This window comes from Heliangelus exortis, chromosome 9, assembly GCF_036169615.1.
Source record: "Heliangelus exortis chromosome 9, bHelExo1.hap1, whole genome shotgun sequence".
NCBI lineage: Eukaryota > Metazoa > Chordata > Aves > Apodiformes > Trochilidae > Heliangelus > Heliangelus exortis.
Window position 1 is genome coordinate 2,683,513 of NC_092430.1, and position 23,990 is coordinate 2,707,502.

Here is a 23,990-nt window from a genome sequence, read left to right on the forward strand (position 1 = left end):
CAATGACAGACTCCAACAGACTTCAGGGAGCACAGGCAGGGTCTATCTAACATGGCTTTTGTCATCAATACTGCAGTTCAACTAGACATATTTCCAAAACACCCCTCTCTGTACAACTGACATGAGTTTCCAGCTCACAGGAAGCACTGCAACATTTTCAATACTCCTACAATACTCCAGAGAAGAACACCTGAATGGAGAAAACATTTATGTGATGCAAGTTCAAGAACTGTGAGACAGGTGAGTGACTGGAAACTGGAGCTGTCTGTAATGCACCCAACTACACAGTCACTGTGCTGGACTCAAAAAACAAGTATAAAATAGCCACATTTAAAAGGGAGAAAATTAATGTTCAAGCTTCTTGTAAAACTATGAGATTACACTGCATATTGATATTAAAGTCAGTGAAGAATATCTCAGTGCACAGAAATGCTGATCCTCATTCATCAGATGTACTTCTCAACTTTGTTTGAAAATGTTTTAACAGCCTAATATTTGATGAAAGCAGCATCATGATGTCTCAGACCAGGACACATGCAAACAACAGTTTAAAGTTGCATTACCTTTTCATTTCAGGTAATGTATTGCTAACAAAGGATTCTAGGAATCTACTTCATAGAGTGGAGAAGCATAAGGCATTCACTTGGTCAAGATTTCTAAACCATAAACTTGGCACTCTCTGGAGAGCTGACAGGCAGAGAAAATACATGCTGGAAGGAGAAGCTGACAGGCAACAACTTGAGATAAGTTGTTGGGCAGCAGCTTATTGAAAGCTTGTGAGATAACTGAACACAAACAGAAGCTGAAGCTTTTGTGATGAGTATCTGAGAGGCACTTCCTGCAAAGCACAACTCAAGGCAGAAGGTAAAATGCTGTGTGAACAAATTCTCTCCCTCTTAATAACAGCTGGGTCTGGACAATGGCCAGTGGTTGGGCAAGCTTGACATCAAGTCTGCTATGAACCAAAGCCAAAGTGCAATTACAAAATGCAGGAATACACTATCTCCTTTAACTGTGCAATTTTCAAGAGGCCTAAAAAAATAAATTTCAGGACTGTCACGGTTAAGACATTTCAAATTGCAGAAGACAAATAGTGTATAGCCAAAACACTGATGGGAGGGTTAGAATTCATAGATGGGGCAAAGGAGGCATCAGTTCCCAAGATTTTTTTTTAGTGACAGAGAGGACAATAATCCACACCATTTCCAATGCTTTGTTCAGAAGCTTTACAACAAAGAGGCTGTTACACAAATCATTCTTACACTCCTCTGGAAGGCAAGTAGTTCCAGCCAAAACAAGAGACCTCTCACTTTAATACCTTCTGAGGACTGGCCAGATAATGGGGTTTGGGTCTAATCCTACTCTACATTCATCTGGACATCACTGTGCAATTCACCACAATGTACTACAAACTGAAGTTGCCCAAAGATCAGCTCAGCAGAGGAGCAGATACAATACTGTAAATCAAGATTAGCATACACTGGTAAAGTTCTGTAGAAAAGCCTGCACAGTGCTGTCCTCTGATACATCTCCCTGGGCAACTAACTTCCTTGCTATGATAGGCATTACAATCCCCTTACCACAAAGGCTGATTTAACTAGACAGATAAAACACCATATGTCAATGTATATTAAATCATCAGTATTTTACACACACACACACACTGTATCCTTCTGCCAGAGAATCACTTCAGCATTCCCACTGGTGTTACAGCAACGAATACCCTGGAAGTGCTTATAAAATCCTAGAAATTAAGAATTCAGATACACATTGTAATAATTTACATATAAAGTTATATTTGTTCATTTAACCTATGTAACTATGTTTATAAAATAGAAGTATTAACCGCAAAGTTATGTGCCAAAAACATTGTGTGACTGTGACAAATTGTAATAATTTGCATATAATGTTTGCTCATTTAACCTAAGTAGAAAATTTTTAGTGTATTTATTTATAAAGGCAAGATAGAAGTAGTGAAAGAAGATAAGGATGTTAACTGCAGAATGTATTTTAGAGAGAAGTGTATTGTGACAAAATGCTGTGTAATCATGTTAAACGTTCTTATAGATTTAATTTATAACACACACCAGTTGTAAAAGAAGAAAGTTCATTCTCAGGCAGATAAATGCCTTGGCAAGTTTCAGATAATTCAGAATATTACAACTAAAAAAAAAAAAGAAATATTGGATTTCTGATGAAAACACTGACAAACTAAACCATAGTGCACTTAGCTGTGCTACTGCGCTATTAAAAGAATTTTCCTTCCACATCACCCCTATGTATTTATTTCTAGAGGAAAACTACACACCATTTTTATCATACTAAAAAGACAATGGGGATATTCAAGCCATGAAATCAGTGGTTTGAATTTCTTTCTCCAGCTAGACACCCTGTCTTACAGATATTCAGTTAAGGATGAATAATATCTGTATCATGGGAGCCTACAATGCCAGTGGAGTCTAATGCTGTTGTTGCCTTACCTTTACTACCCATAAAGGCCCAGCCATAGGCATCATTCCCTCTTTATCCAAAACCTAGATGGAACTTTTTTATGGATTGCAACTACCCCTGCTGTCCTAAGAAATAACAAGGCCAGTGAAAGATGAGAGGAAAACTGGCAGTGGCAAGGTACATCCCAAGGAAACAGACTTCAGCAGCTTCCTGGGATACTAAGTTGTAACCACATAGCCTTTCATTTTCATATCTTTTAACCCTGAAATTCTGCTTTCAATAAAATAAAATTCTGCATTGTTCGGAGACAAGTATGAAGTAGAAATATTTTGGTGTTATTTCTTTGTTATTTCTTTTCTATTGTATACAACAAAAAATGTGCAAAAAATAGTATATAGCTTCTTTCTGCAAAAAGAGCCATAACATCCAAAGCATGATGCAAAAATGTCTGATTGTAGATGTGCTGCAGAGACCCATAAGGTATCATTTGCATCCTTACCACCACTGGTGGAACAAAAATTTCCATGCTTGCAGGCACTCTAGTAGTGATGGTTGGAAAGGAACTATGGAAGTCTTTTTGCATTGTTATACACGATTGAGACAATCAAATTACAGGATAAGCTGAATATTCTTAGACCTTTAATTAGAGATAACAGGGTTTTATGCAGTCAAACAATTTTGTAACCATGTACAGCTTGCACTTGGGTAGGCAGCTTAGTTTAAAGATGATTAATTATGCACTTGTAATGCAGCTTCTAGGAATGGAGTTTGCAAAGTTCAAGGAAGGTTTGCTATTATCTAAAAAAAAAAAAAAAGCAGGTGCTCATCTGTGCAGCCAAATACAGAAAATTCTGGACATTTATGAACTTGCCAAAAACTTAACTCTAAGCCTCACTGGGAGGAACATCTTTCATCTTTCACAGCCTTCAGCTTGCACCCCCCCTACCAGCAGCATACAACGTACTTGCAAATACATTGATTCAGAACAACTGATGCCTCACCAAAATCATCCAGAATTTGGATGAGACATAATATATTTCTTGTTTTTCTATAGCATGGAAATAAATAGGAAGGTAGAGAACTGTTTGTTCTCATGAGCCTCAAAAGCCTCTTTTTGATTTAAGACTACAGGTGGAGTGAAGCAAGAGCCAGCTTTGGATTTTGAACTAATAAACCAATAACTACTTCAAGTCTGGCCCCACCACCTTCAGAAGAAGGTTTTTGTGCAAACTGTTTATTACACACTCACAAAGCCCTTGACACCTCAGTGGTGTTTGTGACAGCCCAAGACAGCTGATCAAATACAGCTCACCTCTGGGAACTTCACATCTCAACTGTTGGAGTTTGAAAATGCCCTTCTGGAGACAAGCCCAGCTATGACCAAGTGCCACACTGGTTTGGATGCTCCAAAGGTCAGGCAGCACTGAACCACTCACCATGCTAGGATTCTCACCTGGCTCTTAGCATTCACATACACTGAAAATTATATTATGCTGTGTCTAAGAGATAAAAAACATTACTCTGCATGCATAGCATCCATGCCTCTTCATCATGAGTGTGTCACAGGTTGGAGTGCTAGCTTCCTTCTGACAGAAATAGAGCCATTCAGACACAGAGGATGGGTTCTTCTAAACCAGACAGCAGCTATGTTCCATACACCTAAAGCAAAAAGAACCACAAAGCATTCCTGACATCTCACACCAGAATGACAGCACTGATTTCTTCAGTGGGATTTAATTCTCATTAAGCCCATAAGTCAGAGGAAGATGCAGAATTTCAGAGTTTCTGGTAGAGAAATTTGCTAAAGAATTGTGCTACAGGGAGATACAAATTTAGGAAGTATGTGTCAGTCTGCCCGGTACTGGAGTGTCAGCATTTTCCAAAGATTTCCTCAATTTTTTCCACTACCTAGAGGTCTATTTGTGGGAAGAATAAGCAGATTTTATAATTTATATAAACTATAGCATTGACTGGTTCCTCCTGTCATGTAAGATGACACAAACTAACTCCCTTCAGCAGCAACAGCTTATTGTGCTTTTAAATTGCTGTCACTTCTATTTTAGCACAGCTAGGTGAAGCAGCTCTCCAAGTTTGTGTCCAGGCCCCTTCTTCTATAGCTTTATCCTTAGGAAAGGAATCAAAGATTCAAATCTGCCACACATCAATTTGCCACAAAAAAAAAAACAAACAAAAAAAAAAAAAAAAAAAAAAAAACCAACCAAACAAACAAACAAACAAAAAAAAACCAAAAAAAATTACTGGGTGTGTTCTCAGGAATGGTTTATTTTTTCAGGCTCCCAGATACATGGAAACATAGCCTGAAGGAAAAACCTCAAAAATAGGATTCACTGAAGTGAGTGGGAGCTTGCATTCAGGATTGCCCTCATCTCATAAACTCCAGGTTTCTTTGAGTGCATGGAGGTCAGCAGCTATGATCTCAGGGAATACACACAGATAGGAGTTTTCCAAGGAAATCTGGACTGTCATATGATAGTCATACACAGGAAAATTTCATTTGCTTCCCTCTGTTATACCAGAACTTCACAAGCTATCAATTTTTATTCTGTAACCAATGTAGGAAAGGCTAAACAACTTCCAACTTGCTGGACTATGAATCAGTCCCTAATCCACACTCTTTTCTCCCCCCAGGTCCAACCCAGGAATGGTAGCATGGGAACCATTTACTCCAAATCAATCCAAGTCCCAGACACCTCTGTGCACAGAGGATCATTTTTGTCACATAGCAGCTGAAATCAAGGTGGGTCTACTGTTTGATCCCCTATGTCTTCAAAAAAAAAAAGTCAAAGCTGAGTGCAAAGCACACCATGCAGATGTGAAAGGAAAGTCACTGCCATTACACTTCTGTGGGTGACTCCAAGCTTGCCCAGAGGACTGACAAGGTAAAGACACTGGTAATGCAAGGGCTCTCTGCTGTAGGAGCAATTCCTTCAACTCAGTCAATGCATGCTCAACTTCAATTTTAAACCCCACGAACTAAAAAGAGAAAAGGAAACCATTATATTGTAAACATTACTGAAAACATTTAACAATGCTCAATAAACCAAGAGCAGAAGCAAACACTGAAACTATCTATACAGAAATAACATCTGTGTATATTTTAGATTTGAGTGCAATCATGAAAGAAGAATGACAAATTTAAGTAGCTCCATTATTTGCTTGCTCTCTTAGGGCCACACTAATATTTGGCTCCTTTCCCTTCAACATCTTGCATTTATTGGAGTTACAGGATGACTGAAAGCTACAGTTTGTTGAACAATAGCTTCCTTTTAATGCTTTCAAATCCATTAAATCTTATGCATCTTTACAGTTTGCCAAGATAAAGGACAACATAGTAATATTTTGCAGCAGTAGAATCTAAGTTGTTCTTCTTAGGAATTTGATGCATAGAGGAGAATGCACACAGCAGAAAGTCACACCTCATCTACATGAGACATAATAAAATTCAAAGCTCTTCTTAGTTGAATATGCCATGATCTTCTAAATATCTTTAAAATAATAAGGACAACGAGAGCTCAAAAAGCATCATAAAACAACATGGAGAAGCAGGGTGCTTTTTAACCTTAAGAAAGAACATAAGTGCAAAACAAGTTATGTTGCATTTGCAGACATAACCTGAAATCCATTCATTCATTAACCTGCTTTTGAAACAACTTCTTACAGCTTTCAGCTTCATTTCTATTTTGTGACATTTTGCTAGCAGCAAAGAATCTCAGCCACTGGAAGTTTCAGTCTGATTTACCCTCAATCAGTCTGTGGAATGTAGTGTCAAAGCTCTTTATTAATAACCTCCTTGCCATGTGTTTTCATGGTTTTAGAATGGCACTCTTCCTACACATAAATAGTTGCACTTGATGAAGCTGACAAGAAGTAACACATTGATAAATATATCAGCATTCATGTGGAAATATGACATCCACCCCATCATAGCTGAACTACATCAACATTTGCAGCAAACACTGCAAGCTTGCTCCAAATATTTTTGGTCAGAGAAAGACCTGAAAGCTCTCAGAATCTGGCCCAAGTGGAAGTGTCTTTTACTTTCCATTCACCTCCTGTAGCTCTGTGTAACAAGGTGAAGAGCAAAACAGATTCCAAAGCAAGAAAGCAAAGTCAGTTTTGGAAAGGGAAGTTTGAATTTTTTCACTTTGACAGCAAGAGGAGGGTAAGATGTCTTTAGACCTAGTTAGTCCTGCAGAATAGAGATCAGACAAAAATAATAAACACCCAAAAAGAAAAAAAAAAACAACCCACCACACAAAACACCATAACAACAGCTTTCTATTGCTGTACACAGGGGCAAGGTCTTTACTTAGCAGTCTCTCTGTGAGTCTCCCTAAGTTTGATAACATCAGATAAATACCCTGTCATGTACCTGTTGATAGCAACTTCTGCCCATGTTAAAAAGCAGGAATTTGTGCTTCCTTGTCACAGGTAAATGGGCATGAGAAAGCCTGGTGCAAGTTCAGTTTCAGAGCAGCAGACTCACTCTTGTAGTTTGGTAATGTAGGCAGAGCTAAGACACTTAGGAAAATCAATTTCCAAATAGTCTGCTGGGAGACTGACTTCCAATAACAGCAATACCACCATGAAGTATCATCCTTTCTGAAATAAAAAAAAAAAAAATATACTGCAGGACTGCTTAATTACACAGCTTCTTTACTATACAACCTTGTAGAAGGAGAAGGGGAGGAAATACACAGCTTATTTGGGTGAGGTTGGTAAACACTGAATTCACTAACTTTGGTCATTTTGGTGTTTGTTTCTGGAAACATCAGTAATAGAAGTAACACCACCAAGTTTAAAAGAACTCACCCCTTCAAAGGCTGGTGATGCAAAGGGGGAAAAAGGCAGCAGGTGCACAAGGCAAACAGATACCCAAACTGCAACAGAACAGACCAGTGATAAATAGCAATCTTTTGTTTTGCTCTGATCATTTTGTCATGAAATCAAGTGATTTCTGTGGAACAAGTGCTGGGAGCTATCTATCTGCATTGATGCAAGGAGTAAACACCGAGCAAACATTTTTCAGACTTAAAATTTGCCTACAAAGTTGCAACTAGCTGCAAAAGTATTTTCCAAAGACAGACTAGAGAAAGCTCTGCAGTCTGCTCTACCAAACCCTATCTGCCCTTTAAGATCCCCCACATCCACGTTATGGAACAGTTTATAGAAATAACTAAGTTGTTATGCTTTCCAACATCAGTTACAGTTTGCTTATTTGATTGTGAGCTGCTCACTATTTCACCTTCAAACTTTTAGTGAATACAATGAATGAGTTGCTAATTAGATTTCACTGTTTATTATTTCTACATACTGCATTTCAGTACAGTTGTACCTTATTCTATACACTGCTACGGGGTGCAATTACTTCTTTTTAAAGTAAGTGGTCTCAAGTCAAACTAGATCAGTCGACCAGCAGAAAGCTGGAGACCAGATGTGGAATTAACCTTTTTCTGACACTACTGGGCTTCTGCTGACAGATAAATAAAGCAAGGAGATCTTTGGGAATATTTGTGCAGCAAGAGGCTGATGGACATTTAGTGTCACCCTGGTAAGGTGACCTAGAAGAGCAGCAAAAGCCCCGAGGGCTATAGGTGGCCATTTCATATAGCTGTGGCTACCTGCAAAAGATGATCCATACAATTCATATCTGCCAAGTTCATATCTGCCAGCTATTACTTAATAATTTCATTTCACAGCTCTAACAGAAGTTGGTCCAAAGTAACTTCTATGGCTGTGCATCAACCAGATTAGCTATGCCTTGAATTTCCTTTCCAAGAAAAATTAATTTATAAAAAGTTTTCTCAGTCTACAAGGGAGAAAACCCACAAGGAGTTATATATCTGTAGGTACCTTGGTTCTTCATAACTATGACTGGTTTGAAGTTCTTAGGAGGTTTACCTCCTATCAGACTGGGAGCAGAAGTGATGTTTTCTGATTTATTAGATCAATCACTAACACAGGCAGTGATGATTTGGAACACAATTCCCAAAATGCACAAAGTACTCACAAAATAGTTTTGAATGACAACTTTTGGACCATCAACATATCTTCCAAGATAAATCCCCAGAAAGAGTCTACATCTCTTAAATTAGGTCTGATCTAACAATTCTAATTAAGAAGGGTTTTGCCACATAAAAAAGGCATAAACTTCTATTTTTTCAGGCTAAAGACGTGTGCACTGTTGCAAAGATTCATAGTGAACTGAAAAGCCATCATTTTTCCTTAGAAAATGAAAAATATTCAAATAAAAATACCAGCTTGAACAATATTTTCTTGGAAATTAACCTGGTATGATCACTTCATGAGATGAGATAAGCTCCTGGTACATTTTCAAGTAAGGATCTCGCTGTGCATTGGGGTTTTTTTGAGATACTTGAGTATTGTAAAAACAGCCCCAAAAGGTGCATTGACCCCATAATGCAGCACCTGCATGGTGTTATACTGGGCTCTTGAATGGGGATTGCCCTCAGTTTGGTTTCTTTAGACCAGATACTTGGTACAGATAGCTGCAATTCCTTGGAATGAGCAGATCCTCCAATGCCAAAGTCTTGCACATTTTTTCTACCCATTTTCAATACACAGTCTTGAACTGTAGCTGTACACTTCTCCAAACTCATGTGGTTGTTACACAAATACACCAAGATGGAACTCAAGGGATATGCCTACATCTGAAGGCAGCCAAGGAGGCAACTGCTCCTGGTGACCAGACATGTTAAGTACTGAAACAAAAATCCTGCTGTCACTGGGTAATGGTGCAAAACAATGATCTCATTCTTTCTAGGTTTCTGTAGCACCTACTTTTCCACATGTGCAAGCTGTTTTCTGGTGCTGTGAATCACTGTGCTGTGCATATTAGCATGGCACTAGTTTGAAAGGGAAAATAATACCCATATTGCAAGTTCTAGGATTAAATCTTTCAGGTAGTTTTTTTCCCTACAGACTGCTGGAGACAATTAAAGCACATTGCTTTTTCCTCTAGATTTCCCAGACTACTTTTATCACAAGTACTTTTGGAAAGAGATATTTAGCATATATACTGCACTTCTCAGGACTTTCCAGGACAAAAACAGACTCCGGGGAGAATCTCTGTGCATTCACAACTTCAGAGCCTGAGGCAATGTCATTTATCACAGTGGTCTGGGTCAACACGGAGTGAAAGTAGCTCTTAACTGGAATCTCTGCCTGGATAAGGGTGAGGACAACAATTAAATGACAACACGTTGGCCATGTACATGAAGGACATGTACATTCAGGAGCAATTAAGTCATAGTAACTTTGGACTGCTGCCACATGAAAAGCAGGTCTAAAATGCACTTAGGTGTGTACACACCTATTGTAAAACTATGTAGAAGTATCTCTGCTTCCTAATGCTTCAGGAGCAGAACCATTGAAAAAATATTATGGAAAAAAAAAAAAAAAAAAAAAAAAGGCCAAAAATGGCTTTTGCAGCCAAAAGAAAACCACAGAGGAACTAAAAGCTGTGCCAGCTACACAGAGTGCCAGACACTTACACTGGAGAGGAGCAGCTGCCATCAGTAGGGAAAGAGAGGGCAGTGATGTTGGTGGTCTGGTAGAGCTCAAGCACACTGCTCATCTGACACAATTGGGCTTGCCAGAAAAACTACAGACTTCTCTCTGTTACTTGACTTACAGAGTGGCACTGATCATGATCCACGAGGCAATGAGATCTAGGATGTTGTATACGGAGAAGTATAATATAGAAAAAAATCTTTTTAATCCAGATGTGTCCAAAGTACCAGCTACACTCTAAAACTTACCTCTGGCACATGTTTCCTGGTAGGGACACACTTCAAATTTGCCAGTAACTTTGGGACAGAGAAGAAATTGAGGCATATTCTTTGTTTCTCAATGGCATATTGAATACTACCAAGAAAGGAAAGTAAAAAAAATCTTAGACTTTTATAATTTAAAAACTACCCAAAATCTTTCTTTCAAGTCAATAGAGAAATTAGGAAGATATGGAAGTCTTTTCTTTCTTCTGGGAATCTATTCATTAATGAAACCAGACAGGAGTCACTCAAGATAATTTTCTCAACCCTCTGATTAAGGAGTCCAACTGGTTGCAAGAAAATTAATACATTTGTTTCAGGAGGTCATGAACTATTTCATGATTGCCAGCTGAGTAAGTTAGGTGGCCCGTTTCTACTGGTTTCTGAAAATACAAGAGAAAAACAGATACAAAAGACAGGAATAGCTTAACAAATGTGAAAAGTTGTTTGCTTTTCATGTGTTTTTCTCCTTCTCATTTATGTACTAATGTAGAAATACAAGAAATTATGTCTGAGTTCCATTAAAGAGGTAAGGTCAGAAACTAATATATTTTTTTAAAAAAAACTTAAATTAAATCTCTATTTATCAACAACTTTAAAACAGAGAAAACAGTCTTTACAAGAAGAACAGCAATAATGCAACCCTTTGTGTTCAAGAGTGAGGATTCTCTAGCCCAGAACTGCCAGCTGGCTTGAGAGCTGTGTGTGTGTGCCCAGAGGCTGAGCTTGCAGCCCTCAGCTGAAGAGGAAGGACATTGCTCCTGAGGCAGACAGACACAGAAGGCAGTCCTCACAGTCACTCTGCACTTCTAATTTGTTTGAAGCCACAGGTCACAGAACCTTTCAGCTCTTTCTTCCAAGTCTGCCTTAAGTAACATCAATTCCATTTCCAGTACTGGGAATCTCCTAACTTCACCCAATCTTCTTTCTCAGGCTACTCTACATCCAATAAACTCAAGAAAACACAATAATCTGTCTCACTGCAGAGTTTTTCACACAAGTGATCTTCTGCAAATGGTTTAATGAGTTTTTTCTCATTTTCAGATCCTTGGAAAACTACCCATCAAAACTAATGATATACCAGAAGAAGTATTCTCTTCCTAATTTTCAGCTGAAAAAACTCTGGAATTGTTCCACACTCCAGCTGCAGACCACTAAATCGTTCTTGCTTGGTCCACAAGGTGAGAGCCATTGGGCTCTTCCATAGTGCACCAAAAAGAATATAATCAAGATATAATCATCTTGATTAAAGGTAAAAGTATTGGCCTTGAATAAAAGATACAGGCAACTAATGCTGGAAAAAAAACCAAAAAAAACCAACCCTTTCCTGCAACATTCTATTTTTGGCTGTCTCCTCTTGTACATTATTTTGCAAATACATTTGGCATCGTATCCATAAGGTAATTTCAAGGACATGTTTGCTGAAGAAATTGACCTGGTTTGTTGGAAAGAAAGTGGGATTAACACTTTCATTAGACTAGCAATGAAAATAGTGGAAAAGACTGATTTTCCATGACTGATTTCAACAGATACTGACTAAAAACCACTATAAATTAGGGAAATATTTTGGGAGTTACTTTGTAAAATTTCACCTACTTACAAAGCCTCTCTCAATAGAGAGAGGTGGATCTATACTTAATATAATCCTATAAAAATAGAACACAGTTTTCTTTATGGTGAAGAGCTTCTCCTCAATTTACCCTCCAAATTCCTTCAAGTACAGTGACTGGCATGTGTTCAGCACATAGGTCAGGGCTGGCAGCAGTACAGATGTTGGTGATTTGATAGCTAACCAGATGTTTGTGGGGAGCTAGCTCCAGTTGTGCCTACAGGAAAGCACATAAAGTTCATTAGTACTAATAAATCAAAACACTTATCCTTCTCCTGGAATTCCTTAAAAATAATACGTGAGGTTTTTCCAAATGCATTGACTACAGATTTTACAGTACAAGTCCCTGCAGCACCAGAGATGACCAAAGGCTGAAACAATGAAACTTACTGTGTGCAGAAAATGTGCAGCCCTTAATCAGTTCCCATGACACCATATTTCACCATTGCCACACATATTCAGACACCTTCCAAGATGAGTAGCTCTTCACAAGAGCACAGAATTTGCTTAAATTCAAGAATCTGCATAGTTGCAACCCCCTAAGCCTCTTGGTGGGCAGACCAGAGGTCATTCCAGCATTTTTCCCCATGAGTAGCAGCAGGAGAGGAATTCTGCCAGAGTGAACAAGGAGAGGTAAAAATAATGTCTGAAGAATTCATACAATTGGCTTTGTTCATTTCAAGTTCCTCTGTAAAAAGCTCCATGGCCTGGATGAAAGGGAGTGACTCAAGGTCATGCCATTGGGTAGGAGGCTCTCACAACTAGTCCTGGTCTGGGAATTTCTGATAAATTGCAAAGTTGTTAAAAGCAAGCAACTGTTTTCCTCTCTGGGCTTGCTGACCTCCAAGGACTTCTATAAACAGACTACTTCTGATTTTGGTTGATGGGATATCTTAAGGAGCTGATTTTCATTTTGTTAAGAGGGGCTTCTTGAAGTAGCTCAAGAGGAAATCAAAGACAGCACAAATCCACATTAAGTCCCTTCTTCAGTTAAATGTGTGCCCTCACAAAATGACAGCCATACATTTCAGGCACTGAAAGGACCATTCTCTGAATTCAGTTGTCCCTCTCTCCAAAATCTGCTTATTTCTGTATGAGAAAGGTGCACACAGTTGATTCTGTCATTTTTTTCTGACACCCTTCTCCCCTAGAGCATCAGAACTTTCCAAAAATGCATCATACAACCCTTGCAGAACGTTTTTCTTCCTTTCATTATCTTTCCACAAGGAGCACTCCTCAATTTTTATACCCGAAATTCACATTTTCAGTTTGGGCCCAGATTTAGCATGGTATTTAAGCAGAAGCTTTACTTACTAAGGATCACTGATGTTTTCAGTTATCTCACTGAGTACAAGCCCAAGCAGAGATAAAAGGTACTAATTGTGGGAATGCATTAGAGGTTTTTTTTCTTCTCCTGCTTTCTCATGTTGCATAACTGAAGTCCTTGCTGTATTTCTTCCTCCATTGCTTACAGGTATTTGGTACACTACAATGTATATTTAGTTTGCTTTGGTTAAACATGGGGCATTAGTGATGGAAACACAACTATAGAAACATTATGCCTCAAACTTATGGTTGAAGTATCTATTACATACATCTGTCACACTGAAGTTTTAATAAGACATTGTTAAAACCTCTGGTATGTATGCAGCTTGGACAGTACTGTTGAAAGTTTTGTAATCATTTACTCAACAACTTAATGAAAAAGAAGAGTTGAGGATGAATCAATCTGATAGTGAAAGCAAGTGAGCCATTCTGCTGCAGCAGACTCCCAACATGAATCAGTCAATAGAGATTAACTGCAGCAATATAATGCTGTCTTTAATTACCATTCAGAGCTTCCCTGCACCAAACTGTGACCTCCATAAATGATACCATAAACCTTAACAAGCTCAGGTTAAACCAGTGTCTTAGGAAAGAGGGAGTCTGAGTATAAGCAGCATTGCAGAGTCATGGTACTATGAATCAAAGAACTGAAAGTATTCATAAATGAAGAGGTTGACAGATTAAAAGAGGGTGACATGTAAAGCTCAATGTAGATATTAGGCTTCTATAATATGTCCATCATGAACAGCCCATCCAACATCACTAAGCTCTCCAGTTTGCAAAGTGTGGGCAGCTGTCTAAACTAGAAAGGAGCTGGAACACATTTGAGGCCCAAGCATCCCTTCTGCAGAGGGATCAGTCTATCACAGATGACTTCTGGAGCTTTAAGCTGCACTTAGAAATTGCATTTTACTTCACCTCTGTGTAACTGTCTCCACACTTCCAAATAAAATCCGTGCATCTTATTGCCAACTTCCTTTCTTCAGTCAGAAATTTACCAGGGAATGAAGTCCAAAATTTCACATCAGAACTCTGACAGGAACTCTAGCTTATGCACATCTTAAATAGAAAAAAAGTGAAAATATTTCAGATATACAGCCATTCACTTTACAATACCCCAGCTTTGCCTTTTCACAGCACACTGGGCTGTGTGTTTCAGCACTCTGAAGTCCATCAGGCAGAGGGCACTCCCACAGGATGGTCACTTTCCCTTCTATCCTACAAACTCAGCCAATTTGAATTGTTCTGTCCTAACTTTGTGTAACTCCTATTAAAAACACAACATCCATGGTGTACAGAGATGCTTAAGTAAAAGACAAAGTCTATGAGGAACACAGCTTCTTAAAATGCTTAGCTTCAAAGTCATATGGAATCAATAAAACCAAATTTGTGCCCTACTCATTTAGGCATTGCATGTTTATCCCAGTCCAATCCAAAAAAAGAAAATGTGCATTTTTAAAAAGGGAGAGGTGAAATCACCACTATGAAATATCCTGACAGCAATCTTGGTTTTATTTCAGGAGAAATTACAAGATTCAGCCATTCCATGATCAAGTAAATTCTCCGCTTTTTTCTGGATCTTTAAATTCCTATTAATAGACACCTCCCAATGTCTAAGTTCTGCTCCTTGAAGCCCCAGAACTTGCTGCATCATGAAACTTCATCTGTGTAACCCTGTAATGGGATCAATCCCTTCAGAAGCACTGAAAAAAAGCCAAGAGAGGAACAGCCACACAACCAAACCAGGAAATTACTGGTGACTGAAAATGAGAGGGTAGCAGGTAAAGCATACCAAATTCTGGGTCCTGAAGAAAAGTACTTTTGCTGAATTTTACACCCAGTTCAAGAAAGCATTTTGGCAGGCACAAAGTTTATCCTTTTATTTCTGCAATAAAGGTCTTAATCTACAAAGCCCCCACAGAATTTCAGTGCGCACTAAAGTGAAATAGGGCCTTAAATTCTGCAAGATCATTTGAATTCTGTAAGGCCAGTTCAATTCCTCTACCAAATCTCTTGCCTTCTTGTTACACAAATGTCAAATTGCTGAAGAGTTTTCTCTTGTCTTACAAATCAATCTTCATGTAATGCCACTCTTCATAAAATTATGGGAAAAAAATATCGACTTGATTAACCTGTTCTGGGAAAGGTTATAAACCAGCTACTTGAACACAGACTGAGTTGGAAGGGACCTACAAGGGAGCTCTGCCTCAAGCAGGGGGCAGGTGTTCTAAGCATCTCTGTTCTTTATCTCAACCCTCACACATAAAACAGATTTTATTATTAGGTAGCTTAAAAAAGATCACTGGCTGCACACAGCTTTTAGAGAAACAAATATGCAACACTTGGAAAAGCTTCCCCATCCTGGAAGCTCTGTCAGAACCAAGAGCTTTCCATTTTAAGACTATCAAAGCACCCCTGACAGGGAAATTTCATGATGCTGGAAAGCCTGCACTGACATTTAGTGAGGCACAGCTAGAGAGAATACACCAAGGTAGCAAATACTGAGAGAGGAGGCATCAGGTGAAGTGGTTTCCAAATTTAGAGGATATGACCTTGAGGACTGGTTTTCAACCTTATCTGCAGACACCAAGTGTAAGAGATTTGTACTTGGGTAATTTCACACGATGATGGAAGCAGAGAGCTCAGGATGACAAAGGAGAACTTCATAGGAGTCCTTAAGCTGATTCTGAACAGAATGGAATAAATCAGGATTTCCAAGACTTATGAAATTTAGAGTTCCTTAATATAGTTCAGGTAAGGCTGGTATTTATAGCAGCATTATATATATAATTTATACATTATAAATTTCTCTGCAGAATCTGAAGGTTAATTTGCCAATTCTCATTAATTTTGGATCTCATGTCAACTGGGACAGCACAGCATGGGCTTCTGGGACAAAAAGCAGTTGTCATGCAGGAACTGCCATACTGGAAGAACTAGAGATGGATCCAGTCTCACAAGAGAGTTCTCATCACATGCTTCAAACAAAGTTACATGAAGTCCTGCAGTTGACAGCTCCAGAGTATAGAATAACATGCCCAGGGGACTCCATCTCTCAAAGTCTTTCCTGTCTTTAATATACCACAAGAATTTCTTGTTGTTTATTTTTATGTCTTTGACTCTTTGCTCTTCAAATTCCATTTCAGGCTCTTTAGTTTCCTTCTCACACTGCCCATTCTGGACTGTGCCTCTGTCTCTAGGATTCACTAGTGTTGGATTTCCAGTTTCTGACAGCTATTTTGTTTGCCCAAATAACCTCCTGAACTTTGTATTTAAACATATTGGATTCATTTGCCTTTCTGCTCCTTTTCTTCCACAGGGCTATTCCTATTTGCAGTGACAGACTGGGGTGTGCTCAGGCAGTTACTGTGCCTAAACTAAGATTTTAATTTCTGTACTTAAAATCACAGTGTTCACATTGTTCTAGCAATCAAGAGGGGAACCCAAGAAGATTGGGCATTATTTTTTCCAGTCTCTATATAATCTAGGATGAATTTCAGATGTAAAACTCTACTGGGAACTTGCACATGTAAATACAAATGCATATTCTACATAAACCAGACTCAGTCTTCAACTACCTGAAGCAATTAAAGTAGACAATATTAGGATCTCTGAATCAAATACAGCAGTGTCATCTAAAAGGTCTCCCTCTATCACATGGATAAGCAGTGTTTTAGCAATACATATTTGTGCAAAAGTGCAACAGCAAAACTTTCAAAGAAATGTAGACACAGAAAGCTGGGGCATCTTTGGAAATACTGCCTGTAACTTTTTTTTTTGTAAGATTTGCCATTAGGATGCTAGAAGTTTGCAGGGGAGTGACAAATAGAATTTTAAGAAACTTTCTACTTCCTGAAATCATGGCATACTAAAGGTCCATAGTACTGAAGCATCTAGGACTTGTTTCCCATTTCAATTCACCTGACAAAGTAAAGCAAAAATAAATTACTAACTGATTCCCTTGCTACAGAACTCATCCTTTTCAGGCAGGGCAGCTCACAGGGTAAAGTCCTCCTTCCAGCTAAGAGTATTAAAATCTGGTCCCTAATGAGACACCCAACTGCTTGGTTTCAGGGGTCTCCCTCAATCACTATACAAATTATCCACAGATTAATGGCAAAAGAAAATTGCCATACTCACATCTTCAGTATCCTCCATAGATTTGCCTCCTTCAGCCTCTATGAATCCATCTTCTCCACTCCTCTGGACCACTTATCATGCTCTTTCCCAGCCTAACTCCCCATCTCCTTATACCACAGAATGTCTCTCACCTCTGGTGCAGTCACATTCTGGAACAGCTTTCTCAACCTGATTAATCTCTATCTCAAGATCATTTTTCTTACAGCCATATGACCTCCTCAAGTCATTCCCAAACAGGACAAAAACATTTTACCACTGCTCCCTTCTCACTTTTTCTTGGAACATTAATTCCTAAATTTTGTAATTTCACATTCCTTTGTGCTTTGCTACTGAATCATTCAGAAGTTACAAATCCAAGAAAAGAGTTAAATGCTTCATTCATACTGCTTACCCAACTGAACTATACAGTTGCAAATTTACTGAAATCAACTACACAGAGATTAAACATTTTGTATGAAATTTGCAAATATAAAGGTAATTTGCCATGCTAGCTTTTAAATGTACATTTGCTTTTCAGAGGAAATTGGAATACACTGCTCAGCACATAAGTAAATCATGTAAATGTCATTTTATATCAGTATCTTTGTAAATTTTACCATTAATGAACAAACTTTGGCAGATTTTCAGTGATTTGTGGAACACAAGGCAAAACCAGTGGTTCATACTAAAAATATTAAATACTCTCCATTGCAGTCCCACATATATATTGGACTGTGGAAGGGAAGCACAGAACAGGTTTTTAACTCTTTTCTTGTATTTGCAACTTCTGAATTATTCAGTAGCCAAACACAAAGGAATGTGAAATGATAAAATTTTGGAATAAATGTTTCAAGGAAAAATGAGACGAGAATGGTGGAAAGATGTTTTTTATTCTGCCAGGAAAAGACTTCAGGCAGAGGCTTCCCAGATTAACAGCTTGAGCAGCAACTTGTCAGGAATGTGTCAAAGCACAGAGCAAACACCAGCACTCTATACAGAAACAGCACATGAACACCTACAGCCATGTTTCCTGCAAGATGTATTTTGAACACCTGGGATAAATTTCTCAAGAACACATCAGAAATTTTGGAATGAGCATTTAAAAAGTCACTGGGAATGTGCACTCTTTGGTGGCTTAGGAAAAACAACTTCTGCAGTTCAAGTTCTTAACGATTTCTGGTGATATTAATACTATGTGGAATTTATACAATGATTTTTTTACATACTCTAATACAAACTACTACTATGGTTTTATGTAGCCATCAGCCTACAAATCGATCATATTTCCAACATACAGACTGTACAGTGCTTTCAACCTCTTAAATATTGCCCAATCATATCTGTTTTCAGGAAAACCAAGGGCATTTAAGCCTGTGCATGTCCAAAGGACAGAGGAAAGAAGGGTGTCCAAGAGAACATAGTATAAGAGCAGCTCTTCTCTCTGTCTGCCTTCCTAGCTGCTTCCCACCATGAGACTGTCCTGATTCCCCAAGGAACCACTTCACAGGGAGTGCTTTCCTTCCTGAAACCTTATTCCTGAAGCACCAGCAGAATCAGCAGATGCATCAGCAGAAAATTAAAGCTCAAAACATTCATAAGCTCTCAGATTTCAAATTTCTTAAGCTTTCATCATTTCAACAAAAACATTTTGGTTTTGCAAAAACTTAGGCTTCTTAACATCTTAAGCAGAAACTAACACTTGCACAGTTTGGTTCGAATGCCACTGTTCATTGAAAAATGATTTGGACAAAACACCCTAATGCAATCTATCACTTTTCCCACACTTTATTTATGGAAATTACTTTTTCTACTACACAAACCTTGTCACCCAAACACATCTGTAAATGCTTTCCAAACATGAGGGTGGTGTTTGCCTGCTGTATGTATGCCCAGTGAAAGGCAGCTGCAGCTGGAGGTGGCTGTAACCAGAGGGACAGTGCTGAGGAACTTGCACATCACCTCTTTAAAGCTTCAAGCTGCTCCAAGAGTTTCTCCTACCAACCACAAGGCCACAGGCAGGATGCTGGGCTCTGGTATGTGATGTATGTTTTTACTTCTCCCAGCTCCAGCCATCAGACTTCTCAAATTTTATCCACAAAGAAGAACAATTTAAGAATTTCTTAATAAGCATCATTCTGTATAAATTAAGACAGTCAAATGATGGGCTGAAAGTCACCAAGCCACTCTTTGACAGATGCCAAACACACGTGCAAGTTGAAATTTCCTGGTGAAAACAGTTTGTGAGGTTTACACCTGGACTTTTTTTGTGTAAACCCTGAGGTTTACACCTTGACCATTCAAACCACAAATTAAGGAATCTTAAACACTTCATTCCAGTCTAGCTCTCCTCAGTTTAATGAATACTTGCTTGAGTGAAACCAGCCTGGCTTATATTAGCCTTAACAACACATGCTAGATTTTGGCAGAATAGGCACTGCATCAATGGGAATTTTTCCCTGGAACAAGGATATGTGCAAACTCTGTACCACTCAGAAGGTCCAAGAAGCAGCCAGCAAAGTCCCCAGACTAATAGCTGTGTCCAGAATCAGGCCAAAATTCTCTGGATCAGCCCCTAATGATCAGCAGTCAGATTTTACCTGCAGTAAACAGTGTACTAAACTGTTGTCTCCATCCTGCCCTCTGCCCCCATGTAGAAAACCTAAGACACAGGAGGCAAGTGAATCTCTCCTGCACAGAAACAACGTTCCAAGACTTGAGGTGTGATTTCTAACTCTCACAACAGCAGAAATAACAATTCCCCAGACACATCTGACTACAGCAGTAGTTTGTAGAGATTCAAAGAAAACTGGAAGGAGGGGAAGAGAGAATTGATGAACCAGTTTCAGGAGTTCAAAAGCTTAAACAAGAAAAAGTCTATTATCAGAAGCTTTCAATTCACTATTCAGAAACCTACACCTGCACTAGAGAATTGTCAGAAGTGAGATAAGCTTAAAAATTACCAAGTTAATGAGACACAACTGCCATTTACAAGCCCCTGCTAATCCCAGTGATTTTATTCCAGTTGTGCTCAGGCAGTTTTCACTTAATGCATAGCTACTCATTCATTCCCAAATGAAATTAGTCAAGCTATTGTGAATAAAGACTAAGTAAAAACAAAGTTGTGACTTAAAGAATTGGCCCCAGGATGACAATTCACTGTGATGAAAATAAAACCAGGGCACTTAATGCACGCAATGATTATTGGTACTACTGGTAGTCACTTGCTGTTGAACAGGCACATAAATGTAGAAGGGTTTGGTTTTTTTCAATTTTGGATTTGGTTCTAGTATGCTATAAGTGAAAATCCCACCCAATTATCTTTTTATAACTACAAGCAGACAATAAAAAGCAAGCTACCACACTTAGGCTCATAAAAACCTGCAAAGAAACAAGCCCACTAAAAAAATAAATTAAAAAAAAAGTGAACTTTGTCAGCTTCTGGCATAACACAAAGGACATTTCCAAGAACTTCAGTCACTGAGTTTGTTTCCTGGGATGCCATGCTCAAAGTCTTGAGCTATGACAAAATCCAGAACTGAGACAAGGGCCTGCACATCACCCACAGAGCAAGAGGGAGAAGAAAGAGAAAACCCAGGCTGCACCAAGACAAGAGTCTGGGGCAGGAAGCCCACATGGAAACCAAGTGATCCAGGGATGGGAAGAAGAGGGCAGCCCCTAACAGAAGGAAAAAGACTTAAAAAAAAAAAAAAGCTGTCCAGATGTCAGGACCACAAACACAGCCTGACAAAGAATAGTATTTGTCATGAAATCACTTAAGTGTCAGTAAAACCATAATACTCATTCTATTTGTAGTGCCATGGCCATTCACATCAAGTGATCTTCCCTATGTTCACCATGCTGCTTTGCATCAAAGAGAACATATTCTGTTTAATTTGCTTCATTTGTTTTAATCATAAAGAAATATATTTTGAAGATTTATTTTGGGTTTGAGAGAAGCCAAATATTTTGACTACTTAAAAATAACTCCTAGTACCCAAAAGACTAAAAAAAGAGATACAAAGTACTGAGATTTACAAACTGAAAAAAAATTATTTTAACTAGTGGGTTTTTCTTCAAAAAAACTAGAGAAAATGAGAGAATTAAGGCACCTTGTAAGCACCATTGAAAGAAAAGGTGAATACTGAAGCATCTCTCACAAATGTGTTTTACTTCTTAAGAAACTATACAAAAACTTGAATAGTATATATAATTTGCAGGCCTTCTATAATTTTTATGATGTTCTGTTGAAGAGGAAGCTCACCTGTCATACTTTAAAATAGTAAATAAAAGATTGTGTCCTAATTAAACTGAGTATTTGCCATCTGTTACATAACTTAAAGATCTAATTAAAAGAATGATGTCTTATTTGATCAACCTCAAATGGCCAGGTTAGCCCATGAAAGTATCCAAACAAAAATATAATCTTTCCTAATCCCTATTGGATTAACTGGACTAATCAAATTGGATTTAAGTAGTGTTCTTACACCACCACATGTATTTTGAGTAGTTCACTGTTTGTTTTTATTTTTTCTTTACAGTCTGTATGAAATTACTTTGAGAAAAGGCTTTCAAAAGTTTCAGCATTTTCTTAGGAAAATGGTGAAGTAATCTTGTGAATCAACAAACTGCGTTGGTGCAGAACACTGATTTCTCTTTTGGCCCTTCAACTGAAATGTGGTAAAACAAAAATTCTTCTTTCAATAGAAACCTGGAAACATATGCCAACAAAGATCAACAATATATACCTGAGAAAGGTAGAAAAGCTACAATTCATCATCTTTCTGTGGCTTTTTCAAACCATACAGAAGGCAACCCCACATCACCTACTGGTATTTGCTGGGCAACTCTTCAGACCATATGGTTTCTGCAATTCCAGAAGGTCTTTAAGCCCCAAAACCCATGAAGAAGGACACTACCTCCCTCCCATCTGTGGCTGACCTGGTTACTAGGCACTGGGAGAAAAAAACCTAACCTAAAACAAACCACTGCAGCTGACCCCCCAACAACATTCCTTCAACCAGATTCCACATTAGTTTTTCCTCTGTTTCCCACTGCTGAGTGTCACAGTCACAAAGTTAAACATGACAAGTCTAGTGAGAAGAAAAGGGAATTCATCTTCCCTGAAAATTAAGCTTGAGATGGAAATGGCAACAGTTTACAAAGGTGAGGCTCACCAAACTTGAAAAGAAAATGCTACCTGCACTTTGTCTACTCCTTTGGTAGGAGTATCAGACCTCCACTGAGGTCTGATAAGCAGCCTAAGGATACAGTGAGCATTAGTGACTGAAATTCACTGATCTGACACAAATGAGATGGTACCTGACATGGCTTCTGTAAACAGAAGTTATCCAGAAGCACTGGCTGGTGTGGCACAAGAAATTTAATTGTTTGATAAATTTCTATTTTAAATACATTACTTACACTTGCATCTTGCTTTCTGCCTCTCACTTAAAGTACATCAAATCCAATCCTTCTCTGACTTTAATGATTATATGCTAGGAACAGAATTATTATATTTTTTTATCCTGCTTTATCAATATGGCAATGAGAGTCATTGCACATTTCATCCTGAGCTTATAATTCTATTCTCCCTGTTTGGAGGAGTCTTGTCACCTTTTCCTTCATTCACTAGCACATTTTTCTCTTGCTTTCAGTTGTATAAAGGTATGCAATAGCAAAGGTATTTTATTTAGTGCTATCAAACTAGTGATATTGATTAGATCAAACTTTAAGACCTTGTGTGTAAAGCAAGCATCAAGTAGAAGGAGACTGCAAATCCTTTGAATACAGGCTGTTTTGTCCTTTAATTAAAAACCTTCAAGAGAATTTAAGAAAAGATAATTGTCTAGGCTTTTCAGTTGGGATTATTTGAAGGTGACTAATGCAACCAGGCCCTTAATACCCTTAGGTCCTTTAGAAAAAAAACAACTTCACATTTCATAATTAATCCTATATGGGCTTTACCTTTCACAGAATGTCCTCAGTAAATTAACAGGGGAGCACCAGACTCAATTAGAACAATTGCTTGGCTGTCTGTCTCTTCCTTGGTAACATCATTAAAGCAGGGCCATTCTAACCTTCTGATGCTGCACATCCAGAAACAAAATTGCAACTGTGTACCTAAAGACAAGGACTATTCAGTCTCCTCAGCATAATGTACAATCCCAAGTTGCCCAGCATGGAGTGAGGTAGCCACCAAGCAAACCCATACCAACAATCCTACTGCCTTCCAAGATAACATGAACCCTCACCACTCCTTGGGACCAAACTACAATCACTCATATTTTAGGGCTGTTACCTTTGTACAGTTATACCTGAAAAAAACTTCTGTTGCAGGGGAGAGTTCACTGCATTTGCTTATTCCTTTTTTTAAACTAACAATTTGTTTCCTGACAGTGTATCCAGCAGCTATCTCCTGAGTTCTGAAGGATCAATTCCACACAGATATGAAAACTAAATGGATTGGTTATGCCAAGAAAACATTTTCAGTAGCTTTGGGATTAGGGATATAGGGATATGTGGATCGATTCAGCTCCAGGTAAGCAACAGGGATGTAAAGGTCTGTGGTAGAACACAATATATTCCTGTTCATGTTGTAAAGTTTACACCACACAGCACAAATGATGTGAATTACTGGCAAATTAACACAGCTCCTAAATTTACCAGATTTT

General features: G+C 38.4%; 1 protein-coding gene across 3 annotated transcripts in view; it reads right to left on the reverse strand.

The window, feature by feature from the left end:
- The window catches only part of LOC139799598 (glypican-5-like), a 338,529-nt gene that overhangs the window by 259,609 nt on the left and 54,930 nt on the right, over nt 1–23,990 (reverse strand). The window lies entirely within an intron of this gene.